This window comes from Zingiber officinale, chromosome 3B (assembly GCF_018446385.1).
Source record: "Zingiber officinale cultivar Zhangliang chromosome 3B, Zo_v1.1, whole genome shotgun sequence".
Lineage (NCBI taxonomy): Eukaryota > Viridiplantae > Streptophyta > Magnoliopsida > Zingiberales > Zingiberaceae > Zingiber > Zingiber officinale.
Genome location: NC_055991.1, coordinates 87399271 through 87417437, shown reverse-complemented (window position 1 = coordinate 87417437; position 18167 = coordinate 87399271). Strand labels below are relative to the sequence as shown.

At 36.9% G+C, this 18167-nt stretch overlaps 1 non-coding gene across 1 annotated transcript; it reads left to right on the top strand.

Moving 5' to 3' along the window:
* Positions 1-5064: 5064 nt before the first annotated feature.
* LOC121968823 lies at positions 5065-5172 on the top strand. The gene has a single exon (XR_006108357.1). It is a non-coding gene; the product is annotated as a small nucleolar RNA R71 (small nucleolar RNA).
* Positions 5173-18167: the final 12995 nt, after the last annotated feature.

Here is an 18167-nt window from a genome sequence, read left to right as displayed (position 1 = left end):
ATTTTTTAAATATAGTACTACAAAGATATTATTCTTTGAAATATAGTATCACACTAATACTGTCCTTGGAATACAACACTATAATGGTTGGCTAGAGAGTAAAATGGAAAACAAGTTCGTTATTTAAAAAATCTAAAAGTTAAGTGTATAAAATGGAAAGCAAATACGTTATTTAGAAAATCTTAAATTAAGTGTATGCATCTTTTGGTAATTCCACAAGCGTCCTTTGAAACAAAAATAACCTACTTTTTTATTTTTTACTTGTGAAGGAAAATTATTCATTGAGTGTATGAGTCAACTGTAAAGAATTACTTTGCATTTGGAGCAAACTTTGGTGCAATACGAATCACTGTGGGGGTGTGATGGCTAGCTAGGTAGAGCCCCCTTTTTTTTGGTTGGAGTGTTATCGAATTAGGGTTTAATTGCAATCATTGTTTTTTGGAATATAGTAGATTTTTTGTATTTTGTGAAGAGGATTTCTGTTCAACAACAGTTTGATGAATGTTTTAACTCGGACTTATAATCTAATGTAATCCTTCAATTTTATCCGGACTTGGACCAACTAACTGAAAGAACGCATGATTTAAACACCGATGAGATATAAATTCTTCACTTAATCAATAATTCTTTCATGGTAAGATATAATACAAGCATAGATTAGGCAGATTCCATTGTGATTAATAATTAAATTCCCCATCAAACCCAAATGTCTGAAGTTATACATGCCTAATTACCCTAGATGTTGACACACACAGTTGATTGATTGTTAATATATTATATAGTAGCACTTCCACTAGGTTTTGTAAGGGAAGATAAACTTGTTGAACCATTTTAAGCACGCGCGATTCGACCGACCAGGCACAACCTCCTAGCTAGCCATGTTTATTCAAATCCTTCCCTGCCCTAGATCACTAAGCTAGCTAAGTGCATATCAGTGTATCCCTATATATATCCACTTTCTTTGAATTTAATTAACTTTTGCAAGATGTCTCAAGGCGGAGGCACTTAATATGTTTTTAAAAAAATGTTGAACCAGGTAATATCAAATCTGAGTTTAAAAAAATTTTCCATCGGCCGTCAGGATAAATCAGGAAGCACTCGTGACAAAAGACTCAGAAATTCAGCATTCCGTGGTTGTGCACCCTATTTGAAGAAAAATCCTTACAAATATGTCATAATTGAAGGTTGAACCGCGAATGTCTAAGTGACAAATTGATATCCTTCCATTGCACCCGAGGGTCACGTTAATACTTATCTAGGCTTTAGCATGGGAAGCCCAGGGGACCATTTTAATTTTTTTTTTATATGGAATCCATTCTAAATCCCAAAATCAAATTCTGCTATTAGTTTTTTTTTTATTTTTCGCTAAAAATTTGTTAGCCCTGATTATAATTTTTTGCTCCGCCAGTGTCATATTCTTGAGTTGTACTAATTTGTGACGGCTTTCCTAACTTCCTGAGGTCATTGTTGATCATCAAAGTGGGGTAGGACGAAAATTTACTGAAGTTTGAGATGGCGAATAATCGATGCAAGTGCATGAACCGTTGTCAAGCTTAGGGCGGAAAAGGGTGGAGAATAATGAAGAGGCTGGTTCTAATTAGACGCTCTTTAATTTCTTCCATGGTCGGCGCACTTTAGCAGGTTTGAATAATGGTCTGAAAAAGAGTTGGTGATGTCTAAGAGCTAGCCAGGAAACTTAAACTCTAAGTTAGACTAGTGGGGAGAGAAAAAGGTGCATGGTTTTAGATTGAAGCATGTGAAAAAAAATTTAAAGTAAATTATCATATATAATTTTAATTATGTGATTATCTAATACCAAAATTATGAGAAATAAAATATAATTAAATATTATTTTATTCAATATAGATTTATTTTTTATAAGTTTGTTTTTCTTTTTTTTTCCATTTCATTTTTATTATTTTTTCCATTTATTTTATTTTATTTTTTATTTTTTATTTTATTATTATTATTACATTTTTCTATTTTTTTAAAAAAATTACTTTTTTCATATTTTTTTTTAATTTTTTTACACTTTTTTATTTTTTTACATTTTTTTTTCTATTTTTTATTTTTTACGTTTTAGGTATTTTTTTATTTTTTTAATAGTTTTTAATGTTTTTGTTATTATTATTATTATTTTTACATTTTTCTCTCATCATGTATTTTTGGTTAAAAAAAATCATTAACCCCGGAATCAAGAAAAATCTCAATTTTTCGAGTTTTTTTTATTCCAGGTTATATGTCTCTTTTGCTAACGTATCGAGTATAGAACATTACTCGAAAATCATTGATTATCTAAATCAAATAAAATTTTTATTGATAATTTTAAATAAATAATTAAAATTATTAAACATAATCCTCAATCAAACGTACCTTAGAGTTAAGTCATATGCAAATGCAAGATCCATGCAATTAATTGAGACAGTCCGAGAGATAATTACACTGCTGCAGCAAAAGTCACCTGATCCAAGTTCATTGTGATTCGGCTGAGTTTGTTTATATTAAATCTGACCCAAGTTCATTGTGATTCGGCTGAGTTTGTTTATGTTTATTTAATAGGTTAAGTAAACAAACTTAAATAATTTGTGGGACTAAATGAATAAACTAAACTTGAATATATATACTTGTTATAGAAATCATAAATTATTTATGAATAATATTTTAAAAAAACATTTAGGAACGAGTAAACTCTTATAAATAAATAAATAAATAAAATTTTCAAAATAAAAAAAACTTGTATTATTGATGCAGAAATGATAGAGGAGACATTTGAATGTCATAATTTTTAATTCGATAGCCGAATGAATTATTTTTTAATCAAAATTTATTCAGATACCTAGATTTATTAGTGGGTGGAACTCATAATCAGCTAACTTTAAAATTAAAAAAAATATAATTTAGGATTTTTTTTGAAAGTTCCGAATATTTTTTTTTATTAGTTTTGATAATTTTAGATTTTTAGGTATTTAAAAACATTTTTGTCTTTTACAAATTAGTGTCTTAGATTTAGTTAAATGCATGCTTACTTATTTTAATACAGTTTTGATTTGATTATTATTATTTTTAGCCGTCATAGATGAAAGGTCGAGTATAAATTGAAAATTTAATAATATCTTAAAAAAAAATCTCTTTTAAAAAAAATTAAAAAGAAATTCTTTCTTTCCAATCACATTGCCTCAATCTCATTAAAGCCAAAGCCAAATACTTCAGCTTTTTCACATTAATTTGATCATCAATGAATAACTTCTTCTAAACTCAAATATCTATGTTTTTCTATATTAGTCAGACGTCCTAACCTATTATCTAGATAAATCCAAAGTACAACTCATGTAAACTCAGAAATCAATCAACTTTCAGAATACTCATGTCTTCTTAGTTGCCACTGTACCACACTCATTGGCCAATGGTTGATTAATCTGGGAGGAAAAAGGGTCAACTATGTTATTGGTTGAGTGAGAGAACACCCTTCAATTGTAATGGTACTCTACTCCTCTTCTTGGGTACCACCATTATGAGAAGAGAATGTCACTTAGGGTTTCCCTAAGGTCTGTCCACTTCTGAGCTCAACTCTGTTGCAATGCTCGACTGGATTTATATCTAATTTTCCTAGAAATGACTCAGGTGCTCTAGAAGATGATGTAGCTATCTGGGCTACTTGACTATCTGACATCTTCATATGTTTCTCAGAGTTCTCCATCTCATAGGCCAATGGTTGATTAGTCTTGGAGGAAAATGGATCAACTATGTTATTGGTTTAGTGGGAGAACGCCCTTCAACCGTAATGATACTCTCCTCCTCCTCTTAGGTGCCACCATTATGAGAAGAGGATGGAGAGGGTTCTCCATTAATCTCTGGTCTCTTTCTTGAAGCAGTCACTTGGGGTTCCCCCAAGGTTCGTTCGCTTCTGAGCTCATCTCTGTTGCAATGCTCGATTGAGTTTACATCTGGTTTTCCTAGAAATGACTCAGGTGCTCTAGAAGATGATGTAGCTATCTAGGCTACTTGGCTATCTAACATCTTCATATGTTTCTCAGAGTTCTCCATCCCATAGGCCAATGGTTGATTAGTCTTGGAGGAAAAGGGATCAACTATGTTATTGGTTGAGTGGGAGAACACCCATCAACCATAATGATACTCTCCTCCTCCTCTTGGGTGCCACCATTATGAGAAGAGGATGGAGAGGGTTCATCATTATTCTCTGGTCTCTTTCTTGAAGCAGTCACTTGGGGTTCCCCCAAGGTCCGTCCGCTTCTGAGCTCATCTCTATTGCAATGCTCAACTAAGTTTACATATGGTTTTCCTAGAAATGACTCAGGTGCTCTAGAAGATGATGTAGCTATCTCGGCTACTTGGCTATCTGACATCTTCATATGTTTCTCAGAGTTCTCCATCCTTTAACTTAATTGCTTGATGTCATTCTTCATTTCAAGTTGATTTGCTAAGATCTCATCAAGCAGCTTTTTAGTCCTTGATGGTTGGTAACTCTATTGTTGTTGAGGCTAGAAGTTCTGTTGTTGTCCCGGTTGATAGCTCTTTTATTGACCTGGTTGATAGCTTTATTCTTGATTATTCTTATAAGTGAAGTTAGGATGATTTCTCCATTTAAGATTGTATGTGTTGGAGTACCTATTGTTTTGTCTCAAATTAAAATTGTCAATTGCATCGCATTGTTCAATTTGAGATAATTGTGCAGTAATAGCACCAAGCGGCAAACTTCTTGAGTATGTTCCATCCTTCCATAGGAGTCACAAACCCCCATAATTGTGTTTACCGGGTTGGAACCCATTAACTCAAACTTCTTAGACAAAACATCAACCTTCGCAAATATTAAACTTATAGTATCAAGGTCATATTTTTTTGGGCATTTTGATTGGATTTCTAGGAAAAATAGTTCTACTTCTTTCTGATGTCCATTGATGGTGATTAAGCGCCACACTCTCTATTATCTTTTCAGCTTCATGTAGACCTTTGTTCATAAGTGCTCCGCCAGATGCAGAGTCTAGAGATACTTTAGTCTGATAATTGATTTCATTGTAGAAAATGTGGATTACTAACCTTTTTTCCAATCCATGATGTGGACATGATCTGAGCATACTTTTGAATCTATCCCACGCTTTATAAAGAGTTTTTGTATCAGTTTGTTTGGAGTTAGCAATCTGATTTCTCATGTATGTTATTTTGCTTGGTGGGTAGAATTTGTTTAGGAATGCTTGCTCACACTGCGCCCAAGATGTAATACTATTTGTTGGCAAAGAAGTAAGCCAAAGTTTTGCTCTATCTCTCAAAGAAAAACCAAATAGGAGTAGTCTTACTACATCAGTTGGTACTCCATTCATACTTGTTATTCCACAAATTTCATAGAAAACCCCTAAGTATTGGTTTGGGTCCTCATGTATGCCTCCACCAAACTGATGTTGTTGGACCATTACGATCACTGCTAGCTTAATCTCAAAATTATTGGCTCCGATGGTCAATCTGGTGATACTAGATTGTTAACCTTGAGCATATGGTGTTGCGTAATTTTTAAGAGGTTTGTTTGCCATATTATATCTTGCTTGCTTTTGCAGACTTTTCCATCTTCTGAAGGCCCTTTTAATCTCATTGACTATAGGTAATAATTCTCCTACAAAATTAGACCTTCACATGCAAGAGTAAGATAATTCAAGAATAGTTTGTTTGTATTTCCTGAATATAAAAGAATGTAAGTGCAGAAATTAAGGTGGCGTTTGGTTCTTTCCTAAGAATCAGAATGAGAATCATAGTATTATGCAATGGGAATGAGTATGAGTATAGATATCACTCTTAAAAATAATATTTGGCCATTTTGAATACTTTTTTATCAGAATAAATCAAAATATACATTTTTACTCTTGAGGAAAATAAGAGAAAAAAATAGATATGAGGGAAAGTTAAATGTGGGAGAAAATATGATGAGAGAGAAAGATAAAGAGAAAGTGTGATGAGAGTGAAAATATGATGGGAAAGAATGAAGAAAGGGAAAGTGTGATGAGAGAAAATGAGGAAAGAGAGTGTGATGGGAGAGCATAATGAGAGAGGATGAGGAGAGAGAAAATGTGAAGAGAGAAAGTGTGATAGGAGACAATGAAGAGAGAAAAAGTGTGATGAGAGAAAATAATGAGAGAGACTGTGTGATGAGAGAAAGTATGATGAAAGAGAAAGCGTGATGAAAGAGAAAGTGTGATGAGGAAAAATTAGGAAAGAGAGTTTGATGGGAGAGAAAGCATGATGAGAGAAAATGAGGAGAGAGAAAGTATGATGGGAGATAAAGTGCAATGAGAGAAAGTGAGAAAAGAGTGTGTGTGATAGGAGAGATTGAGGAGAGAGAAAGTATGATGAGAGAAAATGAGGAGAGAGAGTGTATGATGGGAGAGATTGAGGGAAGAGAAAGTATGATGAGAGAGAAAGTGTGATAATAGAATGAGGAGAAAGAAAGTATGATGAGAGAGAATAAGAAGAGAGAAAGTGATATAAAAGAAAAATTGAACAAATATATTAAGGGTATTTTCATCCAAAACTTAACTCTTATTCCCATTCCCATTAAAACCCAAGGGAGGAGGTGAGTTTCATCAATACCTAAGTTTTTGGATTTCATTCTAAAATTTAAATTCCATTCCCATCAAATAAACACAAGGTTTGAGAATGAATCTATTCCCTCATTCCCAAACCCTAAAACTAAACACCACCTAAAATTATAATAATTATATGTGCAGAAATAAAAGTGTAAATGTTGTACAAATATTTACAATGTCTAGTTTGTTGGAGCAATCTCAATGGTCCGTGCGATCATGTATTTTGGTGTTTGGGTAAAAGATTTAAGTTAGGTTCATCCTTGTATTTGATATGTGTATTTGAGTTGTGCAGGTTTGCAGGAGACACATTTGACTCAGGTTGATGGCTTTGGGTCCGGTGAAGGATGGAGCATTCGAGGGACCTTGGACAAGGAGCGAGGACAAGGGCCGAGGGAAGCAACTTCGAGGCATACACGAAGGATGACATTGGAGCGAGCCGTGGGCTTGGGTGCATCCGAGGGACGAGAGCCAAAATGAAGTAAGCTTGAAGGCAAGAAGGTTAAGGCTGCAAAGAAGCATCAAGTGAATCGTAAGGGTGAGGGTACGAGTGTTAAGTGATTGTACTCAGGTACTAGTCGACTGGTGGTTTCATCAGTCGACTGGTATAGTCGACTGGTATAGTCGACTGGTATAGTCGACTGGGCAGTCGACTGGGAGCTAACAGAATGCTTCTGTACGCTCGACCAGTGTGGAGCAGTCGACTGGTACTTTTTACCAGTCGACTGGTATCAAGCCGTTGGAAAGTAACGGTCGAATTTCCACATAGGGTAGTCGACTGATGGTTTTAGCAGTTGACTAGTAGGCGGAGTTTTCAACCCGCGACCTATATAACCAAAGCTTGAGAACTTGGTTATAGTTGATGAAATTAGATTTTGTTAAAGTCTAATTAGTAGTCTACCAGTGCTCAAGGTTTCCCTTGTGTCCAAGAGGTCTTGGTGAGTTTGTGGCGAGGTTTCTCCACCCACAAGGAGGTTTGAGCTAGCCGGAGTTTCCAGGGAGTCATCCACCGACGGATCTAGATCATCCACCTTACGGATAGCCGTGGAGTAGGGGCCCTAATCTTCGAACCACGCTACATCGATGTGTGATAATTAGCATTTTTATGTAATATTTTAGCTCTCATACTTAGCATTTTTATTCTCTCATTCACTTAAATCTTGCTTAATATTATGATTCATGAGTTAGGATATATTTATGAGCTTTTTATACTCTTTCCCTAATTTTACTATTATTTCATGATTTTTGTAGGGAATTAAAGAGAAGCCATAGACATGAGTGGAGTCAAATTAATTGGACCCAATGTTAAGGTTGAGCATGAGCTAATTTGAAGAGCTTGACTCATTTCATTCTAATTTGGATCAAGAAAGAAGTAGAACTCCATTCTTCAAGCCCAATCACAAAAGCCCAACTCATCCAATTTGGAGCCCAATTTTGAACCCTATTCTTAATGGATCCGGATTCCATTCCTAATGGATCTATTTTCTCCATCCAAATCCGACCCATTAAGAAACCTCTCCCTATACTCCTCACGCGACGGCACAGTAGCTGAGCTGTTCGCTTCTTCTTTGTTCGCGTTTTGTGGCTAGGGCTCACGCGACGCCACTTTACCTCTTCTACTTCTCCTCTTCCTCGGCAACCGGCCGACGGTACTCTTCCTTACCTTTACTGTCGCTGGCCGGCCGGATCTCCACAATCCAACCTTCCTCTTCTTTCTTCCAATCACACGGGCTGGCGACAAGTTCCGGCGGCTGTTAGCGTCGGTGACGGCATCCTCAAATCATCTTCACCTCACCTGAGGGGTTCTCCGGTGAGTCCCCTTTCTGTAGCTTCCTTGTTGCTCTCGCTGGCGCGGGTTGCAAAAGCTAGGGCTTCAAGGGAACGACAGCGGTAGTGAGCTTTAGTTCATCGGCTTTCAGGGTTCGATCGCCGGATGTTTCGTGTGACGGCAGGGAGAGTTAGAGGAGGAAGCTAGGGTACACGACAGATTCCATCGGCGAGTTTCCAGTCCAAGCAGCAGATCTTTTTCCAGCAGCAGATCTTTTTCCGAACAGCAGCCTTCAAGTTCGAGTAGCAGTTCTTCATCAGATTTTGGACAGCTTTAAATTGTTGCATTTCTTCAATTGATTCGTATTAATATGTTGATTTGTGTGGTTGATTGTTTAATGCTTGTACTAAGTTGTTCTCCCATGTTTTAATGCACGTACTAATGTCATTTTGATTCATGCTCGTAAGGTGTTTGACGAAATGTTTCTTACAACAGTAGGTGTAAATTCATGCAGCTTCGTCCCGCCGCGCATTTTCTTCAGGATTCCGACCCCTTTCCTTCTCCGATCATCCTCTCAAGCTTCAACCTCGGTGGATAATCTCTACAGCAGCTCATCCCAATCTTCTGGAGCCATCGGAGGGTGTTCCCTCCGATAGAATTTGGCTCTCGGCAATCCTCTGTTCCATCTCAAATTTGAAGGTGTTCCTCCAATCTGAGACTCCGATTCCCATCTGCAATGCTTGGAGGTGGTCCTTCGGTGTTTCTGAGCTCCATCCAACAATATACCATCATCCGCAGCTTCCATTCAAATCCAGAGATCATATTTGCATATTTCGGGCCATTCTTGGGTTTAGGGTTGTTTCAGCTCGGCGGAGGTGTTCCGCCGGTGTTGTTGAGCATACCTCGAACTGAGACACAGCTGAGGTTCTTCATTGAGGTCCGGAGTTGGGTGTTCTTGACTTTGGCATTCTTGTGTGACGGCAAGAGTGTGAAGTTTGTATGGATTGGTTGTGAGTTGGATCAGTTAGGGTTTATTTTCTATTATTACTATTTTGTAGTTTGGCACAGATTTATTTTAATGTTTGTTATGTTTTAGCAAGTAATCTAGTATTTCATTACTTAGTAGAAGTTTAATTCATGTTTAGTAGTTGTAATTTCATTGATACAATTAGTTTAATTCTTGTTTGATGCTTAGTTAATTGTTTAATGTTTAATTTCTAAGTTAGAGTTTTAATTGTGCTTTAGATCAGATTTAATTGCGTCTCGTTATTTCATATTTAGTTTAAGTGTGGTGATGATTTAATCGAAACGTAGGGTGACAATGCGTTATGGTTTGATCATTGACACCTATTTAGGTTTCACTCTTGCTTTAGATTAATTTCTTTATTGCTGTGATTCACTTTTGTTAGACTTAGATTCAAGTTTAAACCCCCATTTTCATATTAAAAATCCCAAAAATAGGAATAAAATACAATTCTAGATTACATCCTACCGTTGGTTCCTCGAGGTTTGATCCTGGGCTCGTTATTACAATATAATTATGTAGTTAAGGGGTTCAGTGAATATACATTGTTAATTTGATTTACGAGTATGACAGACTCGTTATCAACATGTTAATTGGTTTGCATTTCCCTTCTTATTGTCTTTAGATTAGATTTCATACTTGTAGTTAGTATTAGATTTCCGCTGCGCATACTAACATACGTAGGAAGCGATTATTTGTGGGCGCCGTCTATCCAACCCCCCTTTTAGTCCGCCATCGATCCCCTACAAGTAGTATCAGAGCCGAGGTCGCACTTCATCGGACTAATCGCCGAGAAGAGCAAATACAAGAAGATGACCGACTTGATTGAATCGTCGAAGTTTGAAGGCGGAGGCTTATGAGACATCACCTATTGGATGATGAAGATGGAGGGCTTCTTCAACATGGATTGAGATACCATGATGGTGATCAAGGAACCGTTCGAAGTCCCGAAAGATAAGAAAGGGAAGAAGCTCTGACCACGACATTGGACGGAAGAGCAAACCACACGGTCAAAGGCAAACAATAAGGTAATATTAATTTTGGTAGATATTTTTCCTTCTAATGTGATGAGGTATGTAGGTGAGTACGAGAATGCTCATGATTTGTGGAGCAAGATAAAGAAGGTTCAATGGGAAGAACTCATGTCTACACATGAAGAGGAAAAATCCGAAGAAAAGGATAAAGTGGCTCAAGTTGAGGAGGAGCAAACGGAAGATGAGCCATGCTCAACATCCGAAGAGGAAAAGGATGAAGAAATGTCATCCACTAGTGTGGATGAGGAGACATCCTCAAAGGTTGAAGAAGAATCCAAGACAAGTGAAGAAGAAGAAGAAGAAGTCTTGGAAGTCCACCTAGTGAGCATCTCCACCGAAGTGAAGTCAAAGGATCATATTACTTGCTTAGGGTGCAATGAGAAGGGACACTACAAGAGTAGGTGTCCAATGAGTAAGAAGAAGGTAACTCCTAAACCCATTCAAGTTAATTTAAATACAAACAAGGGTTGTAGGAATGAAGAAATCCAAGGAAGGAGAAAAATGCGCATCATATGTTTCACGTGTAGAGAGAAGGGTCACTACCATATCAAATGTCCCAAGAAGGGAGAGATCAAGAAGCTAGCGCAATTAAAGAAATGAGAGAAAGAGAAGAAGAAAAAAAACTTAAGTCAAGGGGGAGCTTCAAGGGTAAGGGAGGTATATCCTAACTTGAAGTTTAATTCAAATTTAAACTCCTCCATGCATGCTAGAAATAATTGTTATTATTTACCCATGCATAACTTTGACTTTAGATATCATGATAGGAGTAGGGTTAATATAGATCAAAACCCTAAGGTACCTATGCATGATAGACCTAGATAATTTAAATTCTCATTACCTAAGGAGAAGAAGGTAATAGAGAACCTAGGCATTAATCCCAAGAAGGGGAGACACATGCCTAGAAAGGGCATGTCTAGGAATGCCCATGGTGGACATGTTGGCTCTAGGTTTAGGAACCTAGAAAGGGAGAATCAAGCTTTAAAGGCAAAGCTTGATAAGTTGGAGAAAATCCTAGAAAGATTCAATGTTGGATCTAAGGGTTTAGGTATGGTGTTGGGTAGCCAAAGACCCAACAATGACAGATCGGGTTTAGGATACTGATCTAGTGTCTCCAATACTAAGGGAAAATCTTATGCTAGGGTTGCATATGACTATAGTAAGGAAAAGCCAATAAATGACAAGGGAAAGTCATTTAATGTTAAGAAGAAATTAACCAAGGACAAGGTGTCCAAGGTTAAGAAGGTTAGGTTTGTAGGCCAAGTGTCATCGGAGGTACACCAATGTGACATAACAATTGTGGATAAGTCACCTAGGGAGGTGGCTAAGGTTAAGAGCTCTAGGGAGAACTCTCAGAGTCAAGTTGGGACCTATGATAAATGGATCTCAAGTGAGTACTACTTGGGAGTCTAGATTGGGTCATGAAATGTGCCAAGTGGTTTGGAGATGGATTTGAGTCTCAACCTTAGGAAATTGGCACATATGGTTTATGTTTCATGCTTAGAAATGTGACATTGGGGTCATATAGCATGATAATTGATTTTAGATGTATAGATGCCATATAAATCAATGCTAGGGATGCATTGTGGGGTAGCATGGACAAATACATCAAAAGAAAATCAAAACTAAGACTTTAGGTCAAGGTTCAATTGAACCATTTAGCTAGTTTGGAGTTTTGTGTAAATCTTGAGATTGGTGATAGATACATTTTTGAATATATTTTTTCCAAGTAGACATGGGTAAAACAGACATCTCCACAAAATTAGGGAATTTTTGGATGTCTATGGAATTTCTGGTGTATTTCTAAAACTGGGTCGAAAATGTTGTTTGGATTGAAAACAGTGTGTCAGTCAACTAGTACAGTTACCAGTCGACTGGTAATAGTAAAAATCGAACACAGAATGATTCTGTGTGTTCATTTCGATAAGGGCAGTCGACTGGTACGTCTTGCAGTCGACCGATACCAGTCTGAAATTATTTAGTTTAGGGTCAGTTGGATGATAAGTTTTCAACAATTGAGATATTGTTGGAAAACTTTTTAGATGTTAGGGAAAGGGGGAGAAGTAAGGTTTAGTTGGGAAAACCTTAGTGCCTTTGTGTAGAGGGAGCCTTGTGATAGGTTCTTAAATATCCCTGTGAGAAAATCCTAGCTCATTGGGGGAGCATAGGTGTAGGGGGAGCCTTGGGATAGGTTCAAATGCATGTTGCATTGTTTTTTCATTCGGCAGTGTAAGTCCAAGTATGTAGCATTGACAACATAAGTCCATTCGGCAGTGTAAGTCCAAGTGTGTAGCCTTGGCAACGTAAGTCCATTCGGCGGTGTAAGTCCAAGTGTGTAGCCTTGGTAACGTAAGTCCATTCGACGGTGTAAGTCCAAGTGTGTAGCCTTGGCAATGTAAGTCCATTTGGCGGTGTAAGTCCAAGTGTGTAGCCTTGGCAACGTAAATCCATTCGGCGATGTAAGTCTAAGTATGTAGCCTTAGTATCGTAAGTCCATTATTTTTAGCATGATTATTTGCTATTTATTTTCCCTAACTTAAACGTATTACCAAACATAAAAAAAGGGGAGATTGTTAAAGAAATCCCAATGATCCGTGCGACCATGTGTTTTGGTGTTTGGACAAAAGGTTTAAGTTAGGTTCACCCTTGTATTTGATATGTGTATTTGAGTTGTGCAGGTTTGCAGAATACACATTTAGCTCAGGTTGATGGCTTCGGGTCCGGTAAAGGATGGAGCATCTGAGGGACCACGGACAAGGCAGCGAGGACAAGGGTCGAGGGAAGCGACTTCGAGGCATGCGCGAAGGATGACATTGGGACGAGCCATGGGCTTGGGTGCATCCGAGGGACGAGAGCCAAAATGAAGTAGGCTTGAAGGCAAGGAGGTCAAGGCTGTAAAGAAGCGTCAAGTGAGTCATAAGGGTGAGGGTCCGAGTGCTGAGTTATTGTACTCGGGTACTAGTCGACCGGTGGTTTCATCAGTCGACTGGGAGCGAACAGAATGCTTCTGTTCGCTCGGCCAGTGTGAAGTAGTCGACTGATACTTTTTACCAGTCGATTGGTATCGAGCCGTTGGGATGTAACAGTCGAATTTCTACAGAGGGCAGTCGACTGATAGTTTTAGCAGTCGACTGGTAGGCGGGGTTTTCAACCCGCAACCTATATAACCAAAGCTTGGGAGATTGGTTATAGTTGACGAAATTGGACTTGGTAAAAGTCTAATTAGTAGTCTACGAGTGCTCAAGGTTTCCCTTATGTCCAAGAGGTCTTGGTGAGTTTGTGGCGAGGTTTTTCCACCCACAAGGAGGTTTGAGCTAGCCGGAGTTTCTAGGGAGTCATCCACTGACGGATCGGGATCGTCCACCTTACGGACAATCGTGGAGTAGGAGCCCTAATATCCAAACCATGTTATATCGACATGTTAATTGGTTTGCTTGTCTTTCTTAGTCTTTGTATTTCTTTTAGTGTTTAGCTTATTTGTTTTGTTTGTATTCCGCTGTGCAAGCTAACATCGTAAGAAGAGCCATCGATTTGTGGGCACCGTCTATCCAACCCCCCTTCTATCCGGCCACCGATCCCCTACATAGTGTAACTTAAGTGTTCATCACTAATGTCAAACAATGCTCGGTAATGGTGTTAAAAACTTGTTATGTAATCGTTAGTGTTCAATTTTATCACTAGTAATAAAATTTCAATTCCACAGGGATTGATGAGAACTAGTGAGGTCTCACGGCTAGCTAGCTAGACGATTGAAATATTGGTTGAAGTTTCATGAAGTAAGATTAAGAGAATAAGAGAGAGAAAAAGAGTTTTGAGGAGACCATACCAAGGTGAATGTTCTAAGGATTTGATTTCATTATAATGTTGAACAATGTGTTATGAATTGCTTATCTCCTATCCTCTATTCTTATAAAATGTAGAAAGTCTAACTAAATCACGACACTCCCTTGTGATGGTCATGTGATAGTGTTACTCCCTTGGTTACTCGATGTTCCTAGGTATTGGAGATAACCTAAGATGTTTGGTTAAAGGATTACCCTTTATCACCTAGGGCTCCCTGGGTTTACGATCCTAGATTATACAATACACCTATTAACTATAACACCCACTAAGCTTTTAAGATAAGCATATGAATGTAGGATTTTTGTCTTAGAAAAATAATAAGAAGTGGGTTAAAGCAAAAATAAATAAAATGAAACAAAAAGAAGAGGAGGTCAAGGATTGAACCTTGAACCTCTTATATTATAATTCATAGGATTAATTAGTAGAAACCAATTGGGATAGAGAGAAGATATTGATAGCAAAGGAGGGAAACTTATGATAAGGGTGAGAGTAAAAGTTAGCCAAAAGAAAACAAGAAAAGAGCAAGAGAAAGGCAACTTGCCTTCCTTCTTTCTCTCCCTCTTTCTTTCTTCATTTTGCCGAAAATTTAAGAGGGAATTAAAGGGATTCATTCCCCCTTATTTCATCATGAATGGTGAGAATAAATTAGAAAATAAAATAAATAAAAGAAAAATAGAAAATGGGTTAAGGGAGAAGGAAAGCAAAAATCAATTTTGCTACCTCTTCCCCCTTAACATAAAAGGGAGCAAGAAAAGAGAAGGTTATTTTTCTCTCATTTCCTCATCCTCCCTCTCCCTCACCGAACACCACTTCCCTCTCCTCCATCTTCGGCCCCAAGCCAAGGTTTTCTCCTAAGAAAGCCTAAGATACAAGGAGGACTTAGCAAGGGAATCAAGGGAAAGGAACTAGAAGAAGAGGCTACTTCTTCCATCACCACACCTTAGATCCACAAGCGAAAAGGATGTAAGCTTCCCCTCACCTGTGGTACAAGGCTTTTTATGGGATTTTCAGATTTTATGAGGATTAGAAAACCTAGAAAAGAATTTAAGAAAATTCGGCCAAAGAAGAGCTTTCAAATCTAGGAAGGTTTAAACAAGTCCTCATTTCATGATATTTTTCTATGCTATGTAGGAAGGTTTTTCCTTCATGTTTTTATACCTATATGATGCTTGATCAGAGGAGTACCTAACCCTAGGATTTCGGCCAAAAATATTTTCAAAAGGTTAGAGAAATCATTGTATAACCAAACTAGTACAAGATTTCCCCCATGAACTACTAAGGGTCTTTTATTGGTTTTCTTGCTTGAAAGTTACTTGGAACCAAAAGAAATCCACTCATATGTTTCGGCCAAGAAAAAGGGCTTAGGGTTAGGAAGACCTTTAAATTTAAGTAACCATGTTTGTATGATAGAATATAGAGTTCTCTTAAAGAATTGCATGTTGAATATTGCTAGAAATTCATGAACTCTTATTTTAGATTTTCGGCCATGATAAGATGGATAGCTTAGAAAAGATTAAACAAAATTTTAACATGCTCAAGACCTCTGTAATATTATGATATGGAAATTGTTTGATGCTCTTATGCTTAATTAGAGTATAGAAAAATTTAGTTACATGATATATGACATGTAAGATCACAAGGGTCTTAGCTTGTTTATGAACCAACTTTGTATATGATGTTCTTAGTAATTTTTACCATGAAACTTACTTAGGTTTTTCCATGCTTTAGGCCACTTAAAACCTAGTTTAGGGATTGGTAGGTTTCGGCCATGAGGAAAAATAAAAGAAAAAGGGAAAGAAACCTAGGAAGCCTAAGACACAATTCACATGTATGTTTATTATGCTTGTCTTTATATATGCTATGAAACTTGTATGACTTCTTATGCTTTTAGGCTATTTGAAGCAAGTTTATACACTGATGAGTCTCGGCTAAGTAGGGTTTAAAAGACCTAGAAGCCTTAGAATTGAAACCAATGGTGTTAAAAATGCTTCTTATGGAAATATGATAATATGTTGATTGTGTCACATGCTTGTATAATTTTTCCATGACCTAAATGGGCCATTGTATGTTTCGGCCATGAAGGGATAGATGCCCTAGAAACCCTAGAACAAAAATTAAATATGCTTATGTCACTCTACATGAAATATGATAAGTAGAAAACCAAAGTTCTCATGCTATATGTTATTTAGTGACCTAAATGAGGCTAGGGTAAGTTTCGGCCATACCTATTGTATGATGTTTTATCATGAATTTATACATGATGTTAGTTCAAGTTCTCATGCTTGTATACTTGTTTTTAGCCCTAAGGAATACTTGTTAAAAGTTTGGCCATGACATATGTTAAGGGCTTGAAGAACTTAGTAACTAGCTCAAATGTGCTTACTATGTTACTTGGAAAAAAATGCTATAAATATGGTTTAAGGTTTCCATGCTTTCATGACATTTGAGACTTTGTTACACACCTGATAGGGTTCGGCCACATGAGTTTAGAGACTTGGAGAACTTAGAAACCAAGTTAATCATGCTTATAATGCTTCCTATGAAATTGATGTAATGATAATTTAGGTTCCACATGCTTGGAGGTTGTTGTTACCTAAATTGAGATCTAAGGGGGTTCGGCCATGATAAGAACCCAAGGGATTAGGAAGCTTAGAACCCAAGTTAACTATGTTACCATGTTTCTTATGTTAGTATAATCACATGATACACCCTTATGCTTAAACATGTATGCTTGTGATTTATACTTTCCATGATATGATATGTGCTTAGAAATATGCATGCTTTGATGATATGTTATGTGCTTCGAATATGCATGCTTTCATGATATGTTATGTGGATAGAAATATGCATGCTTTTATGATATGCTATGTAGTGAAAATATGCATGCTTTTATGATATGCTAGGTGGATAGAAATATGCATGCCTTTATGATATGCTATGTGGTGAAAATATGCATGCTTTTATGATATGCTATGTGGTGAAAATATGCATGCTTTTATGATATGCTATGTGGATAGAAATATGCATGCTTTTATGATATGCTATGTGGTGAAAATATGCATACTTTTATGATATGCTATGTGGTGAAAATATGCATGCTTTTATGACATGATGTATGCCTAAGTGATGCATACTTTTATGACATGATGTATGCCTAAGTGATGCATACCTTTATGATATTTTATGATATGATGTATGCCTAAGTGATGCATACTTTTATGATATGATGTGTGCCTAAGTGATGCATGCTTTTATGATGTATGATATGTATAAGTATGACATGTACTTTACTTTATGTGGCTTGTACCAAGGGTGGGCTCCATAAGCGCCCCGGGGTCGATGGAATAAGACTCGGGCCTCGTTAGGGATGAGCTCCTAAGTGCCCCTAGGTCGATGGAGTAAGACTCGGGCCTAGTATGTTTGCCTTGTAGGGTTCAAGACTTGCTACCTTGGACCTACATAGGTTGCGCGCAATATGTAAGTGGTACATAGCCGGGATCCCCTTTAAGTTGAGATTATGTTCAAGTATATATGTAAGAAGAAATGGTTTTAAAGATCATGAGACATACACATTTTTTTTTCGGATACATGTTTTCAAAATCATATTGCATATACCTTATGATCATGTTATGATGATGCTATGATTTATGATATGCCATGATTAGATATGATTATGTTATGTTTCATGCTATGTTTTAAGAGATTATATGCCATGATTAGATATGATTATGTTATGTTTCATGCTATGTTGTAAGAGATGATATGCCATGATTAGATATGATTATGTTATGTTTCATGCTATGATTTATGATATGCCATGATTAGATATGATTATGTTATGTTTCATGCTATGTTTTAAGAGATGATATGTCATGATTAGATATGATTATGTTATGTTTCATGCTATGTTGTAA